Source organism: Chiloscyllium plagiosum, unplaced genomic scaffold, assembly GCF_037043375.1.
Source record: "Chiloscyllium plagiosum isolate Xiang-an unplaced genomic scaffold, Cpla_swu_hap1 HiC_scaffold_33, whole genome shotgun sequence".
In the NCBI taxonomy this organism is placed as follows: Eukaryota; Metazoa; Chordata; class Chondrichthyes; order Orectolobiformes; family Hemiscylliidae; genus Chiloscyllium; species Chiloscyllium plagiosum.
The window spans coordinates 67,966,912-67,982,581 of NW_028270171.1; positions in this window are offsets into that span (position 1 = coordinate 67,966,912).

Below are 15,670 nucleotides of genomic sequence, written 5' to 3' on the forward strand. Positions count from 1 at the left end.
GTGTGTGTGTGTGTCCCTCCCTCGCTGTGTGTGTGTGTCTCTCCCTTGCTGTGTGTGTGCGAGTCCCTCCCTCATTGTGTGTGAGCGTGTCCCTCCCTCGCTCTGTGTGTGCGAGTCCCTCCCTCGCTGTGTGTGAGCACGTCCCTCCCTCGCTCTGTGTGTGCGAGTATCTCCCTCGCTGTGTGTGAGCACGTCCCTCCCTCGCTGTGTGTGCGAGTCCCTCCCTTGCTGTGTGTGTGCGAGTCCCTCCCTCATTGTGTGTGAGCGTGTCCCTCCCTCGCTCTGTGTGTGCGAGTCCCTCCCTCGCTGTGTGTGAGCACGTCCCTCCCTCGCTGTGTGTGCGAGTCCCTCCCTCGCTGTGTGTGTGCGTGTCCCTCCCTCGCTGTGTGTGAGCGTGTCCCTCCCTCGCTGTGTGTGAGCGTATCCCTCCCTCGCTGTGTGTGTGCGTGTCTCTCCCTCGCTGTGTGTGTGTGTGTCCCTCCCTCGCTGTGTGTGTGCGAGTCCCTCCCTCGCTGTGTGTGTGTGTGTGTCCCTCCCTCGCTGTGTGTGTGCGAGTCCCTCCCTCGCTGTGTGTGAGCGTGTCCCTCCCTCGCTCTGTGTGTGCGAGTCCCTCCCTCGCTGTGTGTGAGTACGTCCCTCCCTCGCTGTGTGTGCGAGTCTCTACCTCGCTGTGTGTGAGCGTGTCCCTCCCTCGCTGTGTGTGAGCGTATCCCTCCCTCGCTGTGTGTGTGCATGTCCCTCCCTCGCTGGGTGTGTGTGTGTCCCTCCCTCGCTGTGTGTAAGCGTGTCCCTCCTCGCTGTGTGTGTGTGTGTCCCTCCCTCGCTGTGTGTGTGTGTGTCCCTCCCTCGCTGTGTGTGTGTGTGTCCCTCCCTCGCTGTGTGTGTGTGTGTCCCTCCCTCGCTGTGTGTAAGCGTGTCCCTCCTCGCTGTGTGTGTGTGTGTCCCTCCCTCGCTGTGTGTGTGTGTGTCCCTCCCTCGCTGTGTGTGAGCGTCTCCCTCCCTCACTGTGTGTGAGCACGTCCCTCCCTCGCTGTGTTTGAGCACGTCCCTCCCTCACTGTGTGTGAGCACGTCCCTCCCTCACAGTGTGTGAGCACGTCCCTCCCTCACTGTGTGTGAGCACGTCCCTCCCTCGCTGTGTGTGAGCACGTCCCTCCCTCCCTGTGTGTGAGCACATCCCTCCCTCACTGTGTGTGTGCAAGTCCCCCGCTCGCTGTGTGTGAGCACGTCCCTCCCTCCCTGTATGTGTGTGTGTCCCTCCCTCGCTGTGTGTGTGAGCGTATCCCTCCCTCGCTGTGTGTGTGCGTGACCCTCCCTCGCTGTGTGTGAGCGTATCCCTCCCTCGCTTTGTGTGTGTGTCCCTCCCTCGCTGTGTGTGAGCGTGTCCCTCCCTCGCTGTGTGTGTGTGTCCCTCCCTCGCTGTGTGTGAGCGTGTCCCTCCCTCGCTGTGTGTGTGCGTGTCCCTCCCTCGCTGTGTGTGTGAGCGTATCCCTCCCTCGCTGTGTGTGTGCGTGTCCCTCCCTCACTGTGTGTGCGAGTCCCTCCCTCACTGTGTGTGTGTGTCCCTCCCTCGCTGTGTGTGTGTGTCCCTCCCTCGCTGTGTGTGTGCGAGTCCCTCCCTCACTGTGTGTGAGCGTATCCCTCCCTCGCTGTGTGTGTGTGTCCCTCCCTCGCTGTGTGTGTGCTTGTCCCCCTCACTGTGTGTGTGTGTCCCTCCCTCGCTGTGTGTGTGCGTGCCCCTCCCTCACTGTGTGTGTTTGTGTCCCTCCCTCGCTGTGTGTGAGCATGTCCCTCCCTCTCTGTGTGTGTGTGTGTCCCTCCCTCGCTGTGTGTGAGCGTGTCCCTCCCTCGCTGTGTGTGTGCGTGTCCCTCCCTCGCTGTGTGTGAGCGTAACCCTCCCTCGCTGTGTGTGTGTGTGTCCCTCCCTCGCTGTGTGTGTGTGTGTCCCTCCCTCGCTGTGTGTAAGCGTGTCCCTCCTCGCTGTGTGTGTGTGTGTCCCTCCCTCGCTGTGTGTGAGCGTGTCTCTCCCTCGCTGTGTGTGAGCGTGTCCCTCCCTCGCAGTGTGTAAGCGTGTCCCTCCTCGCTCTGTGTGAGCATGTCTCTCCCTCGCTGTGTGTGAGCGTGTCCCTCCCTCGCAGTGTGTAAGCGTGTCCCTCCTCGCTGCGTGTGAGCGTGTCTCTCCCTCGCTGTGTGTGAGCATGTCCCTCCCTCGCAGTGTGTAAGCGTGTCCCTCCTCGCTCTGTGTGAGCTTGTCTCTCCCTCGCTGTGTGTGAGCGTGTCTCTCCCTCGCTGTGTGTGAGCGTGTCTCTCCCTCGCTGTGTGTGTGCGTGTCCCTCCCTCGCTGTGTGTGAGCGTGTCTCTCCCTCGCTGTGTGTCAGCGTGTCTCTCCTTCGCTGTGTGTGTGCGTGTCCCTCCCTCGCTGTGTGTGAGCGTGTCTCTCCCTCGCTGTGTGTGAGCGTGTCTCTCCCTCGCTGTGTGTGAGCGTGTCCCTCCCTCGCAGTGTGTAAGCGTGTCCCTCCTCGCTCTGTGTGAGCATGTCTCTCCCTCGCTGTGTGTGAGCGTGTCCCTCCCTCGCAGTGTGTAAGCGTGTCCCTCCTCGCTGTGTGTGAGCGTGTCTCTCCCTCGCTGTGTGTGAGCGTGTCCCTCCCTCGCAGTGTGTAAGCGTGTCCCTCCTCGCTGTGTGTGAGCGTGTCTCTCCCTCGCTGTGTGTGAGCGTGTCCCTCCCTCGCAGTGTGTAAGCGTGTCCCTCCCTCGCTGTGTGTGAGCGTGTCTCTCCCTCGCTGTGTGTGTGCGTGTCCCTCCCTCGCTGTGTGTGTGCGTGTCCCTCCCTCGCTGTGTGTGTGCGTGTCCCTCCCTCGCTGTGTGTGTGCGTGTCCGTCCCTCGCTGTGTGTGAGCGTGTCCCTCCCTCGCTGTGTGTGTGCGTGTCCCTCCCTCGCTGTGTGTGTGCGTGTCCCTCCCTCGCTGTGTGTGTGCGTGTCCGTCGCTCGCTGTGTGTGAGCGTGTCCCTCCCTCGCTGTGTGTGTGCGTGTCCCTCCCTCGCTGTGTGTGTGCGTGTCCCTCCCTCGCTGTGTGTGTGTGTGTCCCTCCCTCGCTGTGTGTGTGTGTGTCCGTCCCTCGCTGTGTGTGAGCGTGTCCCTCCCTCGCTGTGTGTGTGCGTGTCCGTCCCTCGCTGTGTGTGAGCGTGTCCCTCCCTCGCTGTGTGTGTGTGTGTCCCTCCCTCGCTGTGTGTGTGTGTGTCCGTCCCTCGCTGTGTGTGAGCGTGTCCCTCCCTCGCTGTGTGTGTGTGTGTCCGTCCCTCGCTGTGTGTGAGCGTGTCCCTCCCTCGCTGTGTGTGTGCGTGTCCGTCCCTCGCTGTGTGTGTGTGTGTCCCTCCCTCGCTGTGTGTGTGTGTGTCCCTCCCTCGCTGTGTGTGTGTGTGTCCCTCCCTCGCTGTGTGTGAGCGTGTCCCTCCCTCGCTGTGTGTGTGTGTGTCCCTCCCTCGCTGTGTGTGTGTGTGTCCCTCCCTCGCTGTGTGTGTGCGTGTCCCTCCCTCGCTGTGTGTGTGCGTGTCCCTCCCTCGCTGTGTGTGAGCGTGTCCCTCCCTCGCTTTGTGTGTGTGTGTCCCTCCCTCGCTGTGTGTGTGTCCCTCCCTCGCTGTGTGTGTGTGTGTCGCTCCCTCGCAGTGTGTGTGTGTCCCTCCCTCGCTGTGTGTGTGTCCCTCCCTCGCTGTGTGTGTGTGTCCCTCCCTCGCAGTGTGTGTGTGTGTCCCTCCCTCGCTGTGTGTGTGTCCCCCACTCGCTGTGTGTGAGCATGTCCCTCCCTCGCTGTGTGTGTGTGTGTCCCTCCCTCGCTGTGTGTGTGTGTGTCCCTCCCTCGCTGTGTGTGTGCGTGTCCCTCCCTCGCTGTGTGTGTGTGTGTCCCTCCCTCGCTGTGTGTGTGTCCCCCACTCGCTGTGTGTGTGTGTGTCCCTCCCTCGCAGTGTGTGTGTGTGTCCCTCCCTCGCTGTGTGTGTGTGTGTCCCTCCCTCGCTGTGTGTGTGTGTCCCTCCCTCGCTGTGTGTGTGTCCCTCCCTCGCTGTGTGTGTGTCCCCCACTCGCTGTGTGTGTGTGTGTCCCTCCCTCGCAGTGTGTGTGTGTGACCCTCCCTCGCTGTGTGTGTGTGTCCCTCCCTCGCTGTGTGTGTGTGTCCCTCCCTCGCCGTGTGTGTGTGTCCCTCCCTCGCCGTGTGAGCGTGTCCCTCCCTCGCTGTGTGTGTGTCCCCCACTCGCTGAGTGTGTGTGTCCCTCCCTCGCTGTGTGTGTGTGTCCCTCCCTCGCAGTGTGTGTGCATGTCCCTCCCTCGCTGTGTGTGTGCGTGACCCTCCCTCGCTGTATGTGAGCGTGTCCCTCCCTCGCTGTGTGTGTGCGAGTCCCTCCCTCACTGTGTATGAGCGTGACCCTTCCTCGCTGTGTGTGTGTGTGTCCCTCCCTCGCTGTGTGTGTGCGTGTCCCCCTCACTGTGTGTGTGTGTCCCTCCCTCGCTGTGTGTGTGCGTGTCCCTCCCTCGCTGTGTGTGTTTGTGTCCCTCCCTCGCTGTGTGTGTGTCCCTCCCTCGCTGTGTGTGCGAGTCCCTCCCTCGCTGTGTGTGTGTGTGTCCCTCCCTCGCTGTGTGTGTGCGTGTCCCTCCCTCGCTGTGTGTGTGTGTGTCCCTCCCTCGCTGTGTGTGTGCGTGTCCCTCCCTCGCTGTGTGTGTTTGTGTCCCTCCCTCGCTGTGTGTGTGCGAGTCCCTCCCTCGCTGTGTGTGTGTGTCCCTCCCTCGCTGTGTGTGTGTGTCCCTCCCTCGCTGTGTGTGTGTGTCTCTCCCTCGCTGTGTGTGTGTGTGTCCCTCCCTCGCTGTGTGTGTGTGTCTCTCCCTTGCTGTGTGTGTGCGAGTCCCTCCCTCGCTGTGTGTGAGCACGTCCCTCCCTCGCTGTGTGTGCGAGTCCCTCCCTCGCTGTGTGTGAGCGTGTCCCTCCCTCGCTTTGTGTGAGCGTATCCCTCCCTCGCTGTGTGTGTGCGTGTCTCTCCCTCGCTGTGTGTGTGTGTGTCCCTCCCTCGCTGTGTGTGTGCGAGTCCCTCCCTCGCTGTGTGTGTGTGTGTGTCCCTCCCTCGCTGTGTGTGTGCGAGTCCCTCCCTCGCTGTGTGTGAGCGTGTCCCTCCCTCGCTCTGTGTGTGCGAGTCCCTCCCTCGCTGTGTGTGAGCACGTCCCTCCCTCGCTGTGTGTGCGAGTCTCTCCCTCGCTGTGTGTGAGCGTGTCCCTCCCTCGCTGTGTGTGAGCGTATCCCTCCCTCGCTGTGTGTGTGCGTGTCCCTCCCTCGCTGGGTGTGTGTGTGTCCCTCCCTCGCTGTGTGTAAGCGTGTCCCTCCTCGCTGTGTGTGTGTGTGTCCCTCCCTCGCTGTGTGTGTGTGTGTCCCTCCCTCGCTGGGTGTGTGTGTGTCCCTCCCTCGCTGTGTGTAAGCGTGTCCCTCCTCGCTGTGTGTGTGTGTGTCCCTCCCTCGCTGTGTGTGTGTGTGTCTCTCCCTCGCTGTGTGTGAGCGTCTCCCTCCCTCGCTGTGTGTGTGCGTGTCCCTCCCTCGCTGTGTGTGTGCGTGTCCCTCCCTCGCTGTGTGTGTGTGTGTCCCTCCCTCGCTGTGTGTAAGCGTGTCCCTCCTTGCTGTGTGTGAGCGTGTCTCTCCCTCGCTGTGTGTGAGCGTGTCCCTCCCTCACTGTGTGTGAGCACGTCCCTCCCTCACTGTGTGTGAGCGTGTCCCTCCCTCACTGTGTGTGTGCGTGTCCCTCCCTCGCTGTGTGTGAGCGTATCCCTCCCTCGCTGTGTGTGTGCGTGTCCCTCACTCGCTGTGTGTGAGCACGTCCCTCCCTCGCTGTGTGTGCGAGTCTCTACCTCGCTGTGTGTGAGCGTGTCCCTCCCTCGCTGTGTGTGAGCGTATCCCTCCCTCGCTGGGTGTGTGTGTGTCCCTCCCTCGCTGTGTGTAAGCGTGTCCCTCCTCGCTGTGTGTGTGTGTGTCCCTCCCTCGCTGTGTGTGTGTGTGTCCCTCCCTCGCTGTGTGTGTGTGTGTCCCTCCCTCGCTGGGTGTGTGTGTGTCCCTCCCTCGCTGTGTGTAAGCGTGTCCCTCCTCGCTGTGTGTGTGTGTCCCTCCCTCGCTGTGTGTGTGTGTGTCTCTCCCTCTCTGTGTGTGAGCGTCTCCCTCCCTCACTGTGTGTGAGCACGTCCCTCCCTCGCTGTGTTTGAGCACGTCCCTCCCTCACTGTGTGTGAGCACGTCCCTCCCTCACAGTGTGTGAGCACGTCCCTCCCTCACTGTGTGTGAGCACGTCCCTCCCTCGCTGTGTGTGAGCACGTCCCTCCCTCCCTGTGTGTGAGCACATCCCTCCCTCACTGTGTGTGTGCAAGTCCCCCGCTCGCTGTGTGTGAGCACGTCCCTCCCTCCCTGTATGTGTGTGTGTCCCTCCCTCGCTGTGTGTGTGAGCGTATCCCTCCCTCGCTGTGTGTGTGCGTGACCCTCCCTCGCTGTGTGTGAGCGTATCCCTCCCTCGCTTTGTGTGTGTGTCCCTCCCTCGCTGTGTGTGAGCGTGTCCCTCCCTCGCTGTGTGTGTGTGTCCCTCCCTCGCTGTGTGTGAGCGTGTCCCTCCCTCGCTGTGTGTGTGCGTGTCCCTCCCTCGCTGTGTGTGTGAGCGTATCCCTCCCTCGCTGTGTGTGTGCGTGTCCCTCCCTCACTGTGTGTGCGAGTCCCTCCCTCACTGTGTGTGTGTGTCCCTCCCTCGCTGTGTGTGTGTGTCCCTCCCTCGCTGTGTGTGTGCGAGTCCCCCTCACTGTGTGTGTGTGTCCCTCCCTCGCTGTGTGTGTGCGTGTCCCTCCCTCACTGTGTGTGTTTGTGTCCCTCCCTCGCTGTGTGTGAGCATGTCCCTCCCTCTCTGTGTGTGTGTGTGTCCCTCCCTCGCTGTGTGTGAGCGTGTCCCTCCCTCGCTGTGTGTGTGCGTGTCCCTCCCTCGCTGTGTGTGAGCGTAACCCTCCCTCGCTGTGTGTGTGTGTGTCCCTCCCTCGCTGTGTGTGTGTGTGTCCCTCCCTCGCTGTGTGTAAGCGTGTCCCTCCTCGCTGTGTGTGTGTGTGTCCCTCCCTCGCTGTGTGTGAGCGTGTCTCTCCCACGCTGTGTGTGAGCGTGTCCCTCCCTCGCAGTGTGTAAGCGTGTCCCTCCTCGCTCTGTGTGAGCATGTCTCTCCCTCGCTGTGTGTGAGCGTGTCCCTCCCTCGCAGTGTGTGTTTGTGTCCCTCCCTCGCTGTGTGTGAGCATGTCCCTCCCTCTCTGTGTGTGTGTGTGTCCCTCCCTCGCTGTGTGTGAGCGTGTCCCTCCCTCGCTGTGTGTGTGTGTGTCCCTCCCTCGCTGTGTGTGAGCGTGTCCCTCCCTCGCTGTGTGTGTGCGTGTCCCTCCCTCGCTGTGTGTGAGCGTAACCCTCCCTCGCTGTGTGTGTGTGTGTCCCTCCCTCGCTGTGTGTGTGTGTGTCCCTCCCTCGCTGTGTGTAAGCGTGTCCCTCCTCGCTGTGTGTGTGTGTGTCCCTCCCTCGCTGTGTGTGAGCGTGTCTCTCCCTCGCTGTGTGTGAGCGTGTCCCTCCCTCGCAGTGTGTAAGCGTGTCCCTCCTCGCTCTGTGTGAGCATGTCTCTCCCTCGCTGTGTGTGAGCGTGTCCCTCCCTCGCAGTGTGTAAGCGTGTCCCTCCTCGCTGCGTGTGAGCGTGTCTCTCCCTCGCTGTGTGTGAGCATGTCCCTCCCTCGCAGTGTGTAAGCGTGTCCCTCCTCGCTCTGTGTGAGCTTGTCTCTCCCTCGCTGTGTGTGAGCGTGTCTCTCCCTCGCTGTGTGTGAGCGTGTCTCTCCCTCGCTGTGTGTGTGCGTGTCCCTCCCTCGCTGTGTGTGAGCGTGTCTCTCCCTCGCTGTGTGTGAGCGTGTCTCTCCTTCGCTGTGTGTGTGCGTGTCCCTCCGTCGCTGTGTGTGAGCGTGTCTCTCCCTCGCTGTGTGTGAGCGTGTCTCTCCCTCGCTGTGTGTGAGCGTGTCCCTCCCTCGCAGTGTGTAAGCGTGTCCCTCCTCGCTCTGTGTGAGCATGTCTCTCCCTCGCTGTGTGTGAGCGTGTCCCTCCCTCGCAGTGTGTAAGCGTGTCCCTCCTCGCTGTGTGTGAGCGTGTCTCTCCCTCGCTGTGTGTGAGCGTGTCCCTCCCTCGCAGTGTGTAAGCGTGTCCCTCCTCGCTGTGTGTGAGCGTGTCTCTCCCTCGCTGTGTGTGAGCGTGTCCCTCCCTCGCAGTGTGTAAGCGTGTCCCTCCCTCGCTGTGTGTGAGCGTGTCTCTCCCTCGCTGTGTGTGTGCGTGTCCCTCCCTCGCTGTGTGTGTGCGTGTCCCTCCCTCGCTGTGTGTGTGCGTGTCCCTCCCTCGCTGTGTGTGTGCGTGTCCGTCCCTCGCTGTGTGTGAGCGTGTCCCTCCCTCGCTGTGTGTGTGCGTGTCCCTCCCTCGCTGTGTGTGTGCGTGTCCCTCCCTCGCTGTGTGTGTGCGTGTCCGTCCCTCGCTGTGTGTGAGCGTGTCCCTCCCTCGCTGTGTGTGTGCGTGTCCCTCCCTCGCTGTGTGTGTGCGTGTCCCTCCCTCGCTGTGTGTGTGCGTGTCCCTCCCTCGCTGTGTGTGTGCGTGTCCGTCCCTCGCTGTGTGTGAGCGTGTCCCTCCCTCGCTGTGTGTGTGCGTGTCCCTCCCTCGCTGTGTGTGTGTGTGTCCGTACCTCGCTGTGTGTGAGCGTGTCCCTCCCTCGCTGTGTGTGTGCGTGTCCGTCCCTCGCTGTGTGTGAGCGTGTCCCTCCCTCGCTGTGTGTGTGTGTGTCCCTCCCTCGCTGTGTGTGTGTGTGTCCGTCCCTCGCTGTGTGTGAGCGTGTCCCTCCCTCGCTGTGTGTGTGTGTGTCCGTCCCTCGCTGTGTGTGAGCGTGTCCCTCCCTCGCTGTGTGTGTGCGTGTCCGTCCCTCGCTGTGTGTGAGCGTGTCCCTCCCTCGCTGTGTGTGTGTGTGTCCCTCCCTCGCTGTGTGTGTGTGTGTGTCCCTCCCTCGCTGTGTGTGTGCGTGTCCCTCCCTCGCTGTGTGTGTGCGTGTCCGTCCCTCGCTGTGTGTGAGCGTGTCCCTCCCTCGCTGTGTGTGTGTGTGTCCCTCCCTCGCTGTGTGTGTGCGTGTCCCTCCCTCGCTGTGTGTGTGCGTGTCCCTCCCTCGCTGTGTGTGAGCGTGTCCCTCCCTCGCTGTGTGTGTGTGTGTCCCTCCCTCGCTGTGTGTGTGTCCCTCCCTCGCTGTGTGTGTGTGTCCCTCCCTCGCTGTGTGTGTGTGTGTCCCTCCCTCGCTGTGTGTGTGCGTGTCCCTCCCTCGCTGTGTGTGAGCATGCCCCTCCCTCGCTGTGTGTGAGCGTGTCCCTCCCTCGCTGTGTGTGTGTGTGTCCCTCCCTCGCTGTGTGTGTGTCCCCCACTCGCTGTGTGTGTGTGTGTCCCTCCCTCGCAGTGTGTGTGTGTGTCCCTCCCTCGCTGTGTGTGTGTGTGTCCCTCCCTCGCTGTGTGTGTGTGTGTCCCTCCCTCGCTGTGTGTGTGTCCCTCCCTCGCCGTGTGTGTGTGTCCCTCCCTCGCTGTGTGTGAGCGTGTCCCTCCCTCGCTGTGTGTGTGTGTGTCCCTCCCTCGCTGCGTGTGTGTCCCTCCCTCGCTGTGTGTGTGCGTGACCCTCCCTCGCTGTGTGTGAGCGTGTCCCTCCCTCGCTGTGTGTGTGCGAGTCCCTCCCTCACTGTGTATGAGCGTGACCCTCCCTCGCTGTGTGTGTGTGTGTCCCTCCCTCGCTGTGTGTGTGCGTGTCCCCCTCACTGTGTGTGTGTGTCCCTCCCTCGCTGTGTGTGTGCGTGTCCCTCCCTCGCTGTGTGTGTTTGTGTCCCTCCCTCGCTGTGTGTGTGTCCCTCCCTCGCTGTGTGTGCGAGTCCCTCCCTCGCTGTGTGTGTGTGTGTCCCTCCCTCGCTGTGTGTGTGCGTGTCCCTCCCTCGCTGTGTGTGTGTGTCCCTCCCTCGCTGTGTGTGTGTGTCCCTCCCTCGCTGTGTGTGTGTGTCCCTCCCTCGCTGTGTGTGTTTGTGTCCCTCCCTCGCTGTGTGTGTTTGTGTCCCTCCCTCGCTGTGTGTGTGCGAGTCCCTCCCTCGCTGTGTGTGTGTGTCCCTCCCTCGCTGTGTGTGTGTGTCCCTCCCTCGCTGTGTGTGTGTGTCTCTCCCTCGCTGTGTGTGTGTGTGTCCCTCCCTCGCTGTGTGTGTGTGTCTCTCCCTTGCTGTGTGTGTGCGAGTCCCTCCCTCGTTGTGTGTGAGCGTGTCCCTCCCTCGCTCTGTGTGTGCGAGTCCCTCCCTCGCTGTGTGTGAGCACGTCCCTCCCTCGCTGTGTGTGCGAGTCCCTCCCTCGCTGTGTGTGAGCGTGTCCCTCCCTCGCTTTGTGTGAGCGTATCCCTCCCTCGCTGTGTGTGTGCGTGTCTCTCCCTCGCTGTGTGTGTGTGTGTCCCTCCCTCGCTGTGTGTGTGCGAGTCCCTCCCTCGCTGTGTGTGTGTGTGTGTCCCTCCCTCGCTGTGTGTGTGCGAGTCCCTCCCTCGCTGTGTGTGAGCGTGTCCCTCCCTCGCTCTGTGTGTGCGAGTCCCTCCCTCGCTGTGTGTGAGCACGTCCCTCCCTCGCTGTGTGTGCGAGTCTCTCCCTCGCTGTGTGTGAGCGTGTCCCTCCCTCGCTGTGTGTGAGCGTATCCCTCCCTCGCTGTGTGTGTGCGTGTCCCTCCCTCGCTGGGTGTGTGTGTGTCCCTCCCTCGCTGTGTGTAAGCGTGTCCCTCCTCGCTGTGTGTGTGTGTGTCCCTCCCTCGCTGGGTGTGTGTGTGTCCCTCCCTCGCTGTGTGTAAGCGTGTCCCTCCTCGCTGTGTGTGTGTGTGTCCCTCCCTCGCTGTGTGTGTGTGTGTCTCTCCCTCGCTGTGTGTGAGCGTCTCCCTCCCTCGCTGTTTGTGTGCGTGTCCCTCCCTCGCTGTGTGTGTGCGTGTCCCCCCCCGCTGTGTGTGTGTGTGTCCCTCCCTCGCTGTGTGTAAGCGTGTCCCTCCTTGCTGTGTGTGAGCGTGTCTCTCCCTCGCTGTGTGTGAGCGTGTCCCTCCCTCACTGTGTGTGAGCACGTCCCTCCCTCACTGTGTGTGAGCGTGTCCCTCCCTCACTGTGTGTGTGCGTGTCCCTCCCTCGCTGTGTGTGAGCGTATCCCTCCCTCGCTGTGTGTGTGCGTGTCCCTCCCTCGCTGTGTGTGTGTGTGTCCCTCCCTCGCTGTGTGTAAGCGTGTCCCTCCTCGCTGTGTGTGAGCGTGTCTCTCCCTCGCTGTGTGTGAGCGTGTCCCTCCCTCGCTGTGTGTGAGCGTGTCCCTCCCTCGCTGTGTGAGAGCGTGTCCCTCCCTCGCTGTGTGTAAGCGTGTCCCTCCTCGCTGTGTGTGTGCGTGTCCCTCCCTCGCTGTGTGTGAGCGTGTCTCTCCCTCGCTGTGTGTGTTTGTGTGTCCCTCCCTCGCTGTGTGTGAGCGTGTCCCTCCCTCGCTGTGTGTGAGCGTGTCCCTCCCTCGCTGTGTGTGAGCGTGTCCCTCCTCGCTCTGTGTGAGCGTGTCCCTCCCTCGCTGTGTGTGAGCGTGTCCCTCCCTCGCTGTGTGTGAGCACGTCCCTCCCTCACAGTGTGTGAGCACGTCCCTCCCTCACTGTGTGTGAGCACGTCCCTCCCTCGCTGTGTGTGAGCACGTCCCTCCCTCACTGTGTGTGAGCACGTCCCTCCCTCACTGTGTGTGAGCACGTCCCTGACTCGCTGTGTGTGAGCACGTCCCTCCCTCACAGTGTCTGAGCACGTCCCTCCCTCACTGTGTGTGAGCACGTCCCTCCCTCGCTGTGTGTGAGCACGTCCCTCCCTCACTGTGTGTGAGCACGTCCCTCCCTCACAGTGTGTGAGCACGTCCCTCCCTCACTGTGTGTGAGCACGTCCCTCCCTCGCTGTGTGTGAGCACGTCCCTCCCTCCCTGTGTGTGAGCACATCCCTCCCTCACTGTGTGTGTGCAAGTCCCCCGCTCGCTGTGTGTGAGCACGTCCCTCCCTCCCTGTATGTGTGTGTGTCCCTCCCTCGCTGTGTGTGTGAGCGTATCCCTCCCTCGCTGTGTGTGTGCGTGACCCTCCCTCGCTGTGTGTGAGCGTATCCCTCCCTCGCTTTGTGTGTGTGTCCCTCCCTCGCTGTGTGTGAGCGTGTCCCTCCCTCGCTGTGTGTGTGTGTCCCTCCCTCGCTGTGTGTGAGCGTGTCCCTCCCTCGCTGTGTGTGCGTGTCCCTCCCTCGCTGTGTGTGTGAGCGTATCCCTCCCTCGCTGTGTGTGTGCGTGTCCCTCCCTCACTGTGTATGAGCGTATCCCTCCCTCGCTGTGTGTGAGCGTATCCCTCCCTCGCTGTGTGTGAGCGTGTCCCTCCCTCGCTGTGTGTGTGTGTCCGTCCCTCGCTGTGTGTGAGCGTATCCCTCCCTCGCTGTGTGTGAGCGTGTCCCTCCCTCGCTGTGTGTGTGCGAGTCCCTCCCTCACTGTGTATGAGCGTATCCCTCCCTCGCTGTGTGTGTGTGTCCCTCCCTCGCTGTGTGTGTGCGAGTCCCTCCCTCACTGTGTATGAGCGTATCCCTCCCTCGCTGTGTGTGTGTGTCCCTCCCTCGCTGTGTGTGTGCGTGTCCCTCCCTCACTGTGTGTGTTTGTGTCCCTCCCTCGCTGTGTGTGTGTGTGTCCCTCCCTCGCTGTGTGTAAGCGTGTCCCTCCTCGCTGTGTGTGTGTGTGTCCCTCCCTCGCTGTGTGTGAGCGTGTCCCTCCTCGCTGTGTGTGAGCGTGTCTCTCCCTCGCTGTGTGTGCGTGTCCCTCCCTCGCTGTGTGTGAGCGTGTCCCTCCCTCGCAGTGTGTAAGCGTGTCCCTCCTCGCTCTGTGTGAGCATGTCTCTCCCTCGCTGTGTGTGAGCGTGTCCCTCCCTCGCAGTGTGTAAGCGTGTCCCTCCTCGCTGTGTGTGAGCGTGTCTCTCCCTCGCTGTGTGTGAGCGTGTCCCTCCCTCGCAGTGTGTAAGCGTGTCCCTCCTCGCTCTGTGTGAGCTTGTCTCTCCCTCGCTGTGTGTGAGCGTGTCTCTCCCTCGCTGTGTGTGTGCGTGTCCCTCCCTCGCTGTGTGTGTGCGTGTCCCTCCCTCGCTGTGTGTGAGCATGTCCCTCCCTCGCTGTGTGTGTGCGTGTCCCTCCCTCGCTGTGTGTGTGCGTGTCCGTCCCTCGCTGTGTGTGAGCGTGTCCCTCCCTCGCTGTGTGTGCGTGTCCCTCCCTCGCTGTGTGTGTGTGTGTCCCTCCCTCGCTGTGTGTGTGTCGCTCCCTCGCTGTGTGTGTGTGTCCCTCCCTCGCTGTGTGTGTGTGTCCCTCCCTCGCTGTGTGTGTGTCCCTCCCTCGCTGTGTGTGTGTGTCCCTCCCTCGCAGTGTGTGTGTGTCCCTCCCTCGCTGTGTGTGTGCATGTCCCTCCCTCGCTGTGTGTGTGCATGTCCCTCCCTCGCTGTGTGTGTGCGTGACCCTCCCTCGCTGTGTGTGAGCGTGTCCCTCCCTCGCTGTGTGTGAGCGTATCCCTCCCTCGCTGTGTGTGACCGTGTCCCTCCCTCGCTGTGTGTGTGCGAGTCCCTCCCTCACTGTGTATGAGCGTATCCCTCCCTCGCTGTGTGTGACCGTGTCCCTCCCTCGCTGTGTGTGTGCGAGTCCCTCCCTCACTGTGTATGAGCGTATCCCTCCCTCGCTGTGTGTGTGTGTCCCTCCCTCGCTGTGTGTGTGCGTGTCCCTCCCTCGCTGTGTGTGCGAGTCCCTCCCTCGCTGTGTGTGTGTGTGTCCCTCCCTCGCTGTGTGTGTGTGTGTCCCTCCCTCGCTGTGTGTGTGCGAGTCCCTCCCTCGCTGTGTGTGTGTGTGTCCCTCCCTCGCTGTGTGTGTGTCCCTCCCTCGCTGTGTGTGCGAGTCCCTCCCTCGCTGTGTGTGTGTGTCCCTCCCTCGCTGTGTGTGTGTGTCCCTCCCTCGCTGTGTGTGTGCGTGTCCCTCCCTCGCTGTGTGTGAGCGTGTCCCTCCCTCGCTCTGTGTGTGCGAGTCCCTCCCTCGCTGTGTGTGAGCACGTCCCTCCCTCGCTGTGTGTGCGAGTCCCTCCCTCGCTGTGTGTGAGCGTGTCCCTCCCTCGCTTTGTGTGAGCGTATCCCTCCCTCGCTGTGTGTGTGCGTGTCTCTCCCTCGCTGTGTGTGTGTGTGTCCCTCCCTCGCTGTGTGTGTGCGAGTCCCTCCCTCGCTGTGTGTGAGCGTGTCCCTCCCTCGCTCTGTGTGTGCGAGTCCCTCCCTCGCTGTGTGTGAGCACGTCCCTCCCTCGCTGTGTGTGAGCACGTCCCTCCCTCGCTGTGTGTGCGAGTCTCTCCCTCGCTGTGTGTGAGCGTGTCCCTCCCTCGCTGTGTGTGAGCGTCTCCCTCCCTCGCTGTGTGTGTGTGTGTCCCTCCCTCGCTGTGTGTGTGTGTGTCCCTCCCTCGCTGGGTGTGTGTGTGTCCCTCCCTCGCTGTGTGTAAGCGTGTCCCTCCTCGCTGTGTGTGTGTGTGTTCCTCCCTCGCTGTGTGTGTGTGTGTCCCTCCACGCTGTGTGTGTGTGTGTCTCTCCCTCGCTGTGTGTGAGCGTCTCCCTCCCTCGCTGTGTGTGTGTGTGTCCCTCCCTCGCTGTGTGTAAGCGTGTCCCTCCTCGCTGTGTGTGTGTGTGTCCCTCCCTCGCTGTGTGTGTGTGTGTGTCCCTCCCTCGCTGGGTGTGTGTGTGTCCCTCCCTCGCTGTGTGTAAGCGTGTCCCTCCTCGCTGTGTGTGTGTGTGTCCCTCCCTCGCTGTGTGTGTGTGTGTCCCTCCCTCGCTGGGTGTGTGTGTGTCCCTCCCTCGCTGTGTGTAAGCGTGTCCCTCCTCGCTGTGTGTGAGCTTGTCTCTCCCTCGCTGTGTGTGAGCGTGTCCCTCCCTCACTGTGTGTGAGCACGTCCCTCCCTCACTGTGTGTGTGCGTGTCCCTCCCTCGCTGTGTGTGAGCATATCCCTCCCTCTCTGTGTGTGTGCGTGTCCCTCCCTCGCTGTGTGTGAGCGTATCCCTCCCTCGCTTTGTGTGTGCGTGTCCCTCCCTCGCTGTGTGTGTGTGTCCCTCCCTCGCTGTGTGTGAGCGTGTCCCTCCCTCACTGTGTGTGTGCGTGTCCCTCCCTCGCTGTGTGTGTGTGTCCCTCCCTCGCTGTGTGTGTGCGAGTCCCTCCCTCACTGTGTATGAGCGTATCCCTCCCTCGCTGTGTGTGTGTGTCCCTCCCTCGCTGTGTGTGTGCGTGTCCCCCTCACTGTGTGTGTGTGTCCCTCCCTCGCTGTGTGTGTGCGTGTCCCTCCCTCACTGTGTGTGTTTGTGTCCCTCCCTCGCTGTGTGTGTGTGTGTCCCTCCCTCGCTGTGTGTGAGCGTGTCCCTCCCTCGCTGTGTGTGTGTGTGTCCCTCCCTCGCTGTGTGTGTGTGTGTCCCTCCCTCGCTGTGTGTAAGCGTGTCCCTCCTCGCTGTGTGTGTGTGTGTCCCTCCCTCGCTGTGTGTGAGCGTGTCCCTCCTCGCTGTGTGTGAGCGTGTCTCTCCCTCGCTGTGTGTGCGTGTCCCTCCCT